At 38.9% G+C, this 4840-nt stretch overlaps 1 long non-coding RNA gene across 1 annotated transcript; it reads right to left on the bottom strand.

Moving 5' to 3' along the window:
* Positions 1–3400: 3400 nt before the first annotated feature.
* On the bottom strand, positions 3401–4393 carry LOC129764462 (uncharacterized). The gene is made up of 3 exons (XR_008741156.1): positions 4288–4393; positions 3758–3848; positions 3401–3680 (listed from the first exon to the last, which is right to left on the bottom strand). It is a non-coding gene; the product is annotated as an uncharacterized LOC129764462 (long non-coding RNA).
* Between the last annotated feature and the right edge of the window lie 447 nt (positions 4394–4840).

The raw sequence follows: 4840 nt of genomic DNA, 5'->3' as shown, positions 1-4840 counted from the left end.
ACGAAAGGCAAAACATGGTGGGGAAGACGCGAGCCCGGAAGCTGTACACCGAAATGCTGACGAAGCCGCATTGCCTGGTAATGGACGACGAAACCTACGACAAAGCGGACTTTCGTCAGCTGCCGGGCCTGTTGTTCTTCTCCGCAGAGGACAAATTCAGCGTTCCGGAGGAGATTCGCAAGCAGAAACTATCCAAGTTTGCCAAAAAGTACATGGTGTGGCAAGCGATCTGCTCTTGCGGAAAGCGGAGCGCCCCCTTCGTGATGACCGGCACGGTAAACGGGCAGGTTTACCTTAAGGAGTGCCCACAGAAGCACTTACTACCACTATTGAAGCAGCACGAGGGCCCGACCATCTTCTGGCCGGATCTCGCTTCGTGCCACTATTCAAAGGACGTGTTGGAGTGGTACGAAGCCAACGGGGTCACCTTCGTGCCAAAGGAAATGAACTCGCCCAACGCGCCGGAGCTTCGCCCAATAGAGAAATATTGGGCGATTATGAAGCAGGCCCTCCGGAAGAACCCAAAAGTTGTCAAATCGGAGGCGGACTTCAAGAGAAAATGGATTTCTGTTCAAAAAAAACTACAACCTGACGTTGTACAGAACCTTATGGACGGGGTAAAGAGGAAGGTGCGAGCATACGGGCTTGGGCTCGAAGTATGAATAAAAAGAAAATGCCAAAAGTTGTTTAATAGTTTTTATTTTACTGTCTAAAATTTTCAAAAGGATCGGTCTACTGGGCGAATTTCTACAGCGTTTTTTCCGTGATGCAATTTGATGTGACACACCCTTTATTTGACCAAACATGAAGTAAAAACCGTCGAGTAAGCACCGTATTCACCTGATGGCCCCGTGCGACTTTTTTTTTTGTTTGCCTAGTTGAAGTTGCCACTTCGTGAAAAGATTTCAGTCGATCGATGAGATCAAAGAAATGCGACGAGGGAACTAAAAACCATCCTTTCGTTGGACTTCCAGGAATGCATGGAGGACTGGGTCAAGCGTTGCGAAAATGTCGTTACCGGTAAAACCGGTAAATTACCGGTAAAAAACATACTTTAAAATAAACAATTTTCTTGAAGAAACGGTTTTTATTTATAATGATCAGTTCACAAAAAAAATCATTTTGCAATTTTTTTAGTGGTTTAAGTAATACTTAAGGACACATAGAATGTTAATTTTGTCGTAGATCGGATCTCATTAACGAAGTTTCCAGAAGAAAGCAAAGCGCCCGCTCAGAGTTCAATTATGTTGGGTAGAAGAGTAGATACCATTGTCATGTATTTGCCCTTTGATGCCCTCTGTACGAAAACTCTCGTCCAAGAGTTTTCATCAATCCGTTTATAGACATTGAGCTTAAGCTAGACGTTGATAGATTTGACTGTTGCAATCGTCGTTCAAGTTTGATGCTCCTTGATCCTTAACTGTTCTGCAGGTTTCCCATCGTCCAGTGGATTTTTTTCCTCCTTTTTTCCAGCTACTGAATAAATATCATCATCATCAAATTTCATCAAGTCAGGAACAATTTCAAATAAAATATGATCGATTGCAGTCCGTGATGTTTGATAGAAGACGCCAAAGTCATCATTAATTGTGCCACGACCACGAGCAGAATGGTTATTCATATATGGGAAAAAATCTACATATACGAAACGTCTTTCTGCAATCCTTCCAATCAGGGATTCAAACAACTGCTTCGAAATTTCTAATGGTTGCTCCGATATCTGATCTAGTATAATTTGCAATCTAACGTCAGTTTCATAAAGTTTCAAATGTATTTGTTCCGCAATAGCAGTTCAACAGCGACCAGAACGGGTTCGAGGGCATCATCCCATTCCTTTATCACTGTCAGTTCTTCATCGCTGAAGCTTATCTTGTGTTTCGTTTTCAGATCGAGTAGCGATTTTTGAACTGAAATTCGGAGGTCATAGAATCGGCGTTACACTGCCAGTTATGTTTTTTCGATCCTATTTGATTCTCGAGCAATATTTCAAAGCGGCATAAAGACAAATATTATTTATGGTGTAAAAATAAAAAATTATCGAAATTATCGGTTATTGATTGTAAAATTACGGGTAATTCGGAAATGGAAAATGACCCGGTATTACCGGTAACAATCTCTATTGTCATCACTGGAGCAACGATTACAAGAAGGAGTGTCTTCAGAACAGGATTTTGACATTCATTATATCACACAATGGTCCAGTGAAGTTCTGGCCTGACTTGACAAGCTGCCATTACAGCCGGGATGGCATCAAGTGGTATATGGAGAACAAAATTGACTTCATTGAAAAATCTATAAATCTACCAAATTGTTCGGATTTTCGAGAGATATTGAACAATATCAATATCAATATCAACAATTCAAATGCACCACTTTTCCATGAAGATAGCAAAAACAGTTACTGTGCAGAGAATGATGGGTGGTATCACACGAAAAGTTCGAAAATTCATCCGAACAGATAATTTTCATGTTTTTCAACTTAGAGTTGATGAATCTACAAAATAACATCCCTCCCTTTTTTTACGTTATTTCTATGCTGAGAAATGTGCTACTTTATGCGAACAAATTCTAACTGAATTCTAGCTTTAACTGTAAAACATCGCACTGCCATTCACGGCCTATTTCGGCGCCTCTCCGCCCCCTCTGTATTAGCTCCATGCATCTGTTTTGCATTGCATGGAAAGGCGCCCAGGTATGCGTAGAGAATAATCAAAAGGGTATTGATGTAATGTGGTGTTGGGTGTTTCAATTTTGCGAATATCAGAGAGAGGTTATTGGTTTTATTAATGTACGGACAGAAGCAACTACTCATGATGGATGATTTTTCCTCAATTGAAGATTGAAATATAATCATTGGGAAATATAATTGTAGGAAAAAATGTTATTTAAAATTCCTGGATTTAGGCGCCCCAAAGGGTCAGCGTCCCCGGCAAATGCCAATTGAATATTGCCAATGTCGGGTTTGCTGCCAGCACACTACGCCACTGGTTGCTCGTTATTGATTGTACTGTAAGCACACAAATAGGTAGAACAAATGTACGAGAAAATGAGAATGCTTCTAAATTTCATTAGATATGCATTGTTTTCGGATTAGGAAATCATAATGTATAACATATCGAACAAATCTTAAGAAATTTTCGATTCGATTAGCATGCAATTCATTAGAATTCATTTCGGAGCGAGAATAAGTATTAATGTTATCTTTATTTCATAAAAATGTTACCTATTTACTGATTTGGAACACTTCCTGAAAGACGTAGTCCTACGTCAAAAATCGAATATAAATATTTCACAATCACGGTTCTACACAAAATGGAGAGAGAGAGAGAAAAAGATGGAAAGAGAGATTAATAATTATTAACGTTAACTTTATTTATCAAAAACGTTACCTAGTCCTACATCTTTAAATTGATTATAAATATTTCACAGTCACGGCCCTATTGAAATTTTACTTATGGCAGATAGCATCGTTTTTAGAGTTACTGTCTGTCCCGATTTAGCAGGACATGTCCTGATTTTGAGATGCTTTTGGGACGTCCTAATTTATTTTCCATATTTTAGCAATTGTCCTGGTTTTTATAAGAAATTCAATTTTGTCGACGAATCATAATTATTTTTTTTTTGTATTTTGTTTTTAATTCAAAAATTGTTGACGTAGAATTACGTCTTTCGGGAACATTCTATTGGGGTACAAATTGAAAAAAGAAAAATCTGTCAAATGGCTAAAATTCTCCAATTTTGTGCGTTTATTGCTTACTGCTGATGGATTCAATCGATCATAGCCACTCCCTAATAATTTTGTGCGTTTATTGCTTACTGCTGATGGATTCAATCGACATAGCCACTCCCTAAAAATTAATGAAGAAAAATATATATTTTATGAAACTAACCATCGAACGTTGAAAAATGTCAAGCAATATCCACATGAATATCCCGCGTTGGATGGTGCACATCGGGCACCAGCCCAAAACTAATCACAATCCTTTTGCCACCATCGCTCGATTCTACCATAAAGGAGTGAGCAAACAAAACCCAACAATCGAACTAAACGCTCCTTGTAACACATTAAGGACCGCACGTTTTGGGACATACTTGAACGCTTCATTTGTTCGGATTCCACAAATGAGATCGTTTCCGTCAATGAGGATTTGACCATCAAGTGTAGAAAACACTGGTTATTTCGTGTCCTAACAGACGGAACGTGAAACACGAGAAAACTCGTGAGCGGTCCGAAATGTGTTAAGGGCCATCAAAAGATATATATCCAGAATAAATATTCAATATTACCTCAACGTAATCCTACATCATATGCGGTCGTTTCTGAAACACAACTTTCCTGTAATCTATTGTTGGTAACTAACATTTTGCAAGCGTGTAGATAGTGACAGTTGCATCTTACAGGGTTTTTGTTTCATTCACCCATAGGACATCCATATACTAACACACATCAAGTGACAGCGTCAAACTGTCACTCGCGAAAACTGGCAAAGTCTCAAACTGTGTGAATCAAGACTCTTAAAAATATTCTACAAGGTGAGCCAATAAGTCAAAACAACCTGCAGCAGTCTTAAAACTATGGTTATTTTTGTACATGAAACACAACATTGTACACGGTTTTGTGAACTCTATTCATAACTATATTTTACTGTGCAGACGTTTTGCCTTCGTTTATCTTCGAATAAAGCTACCTTATCTATTGCTTTCATATACCGCTCCCCTAGCCCGCATGTCAACCAAACGGTGGCACCATTAACCATACAGACGTCTTGATTTTACCGATTAGTTTGGCGATGACAGCTATATTGATGGCACAATCTTGACTCGCGGTTCATATCTTCTT

The sequence above is a fragment of the Toxorhynchites rutilus genome, chromosome 2, assembly GCF_029784135.1.
Source record: "Toxorhynchites rutilus septentrionalis strain SRP chromosome 2, ASM2978413v1, whole genome shotgun sequence".
Lineage (NCBI taxonomy): Eukaryota > Metazoa > Arthropoda > Insecta > Diptera > Culicidae > Toxorhynchites > Toxorhynchites rutilus.
Note: the sequence above shows the minus strand (reverse complement) of the source record. Positions and strands in the feature narration are given on the sequence as shown.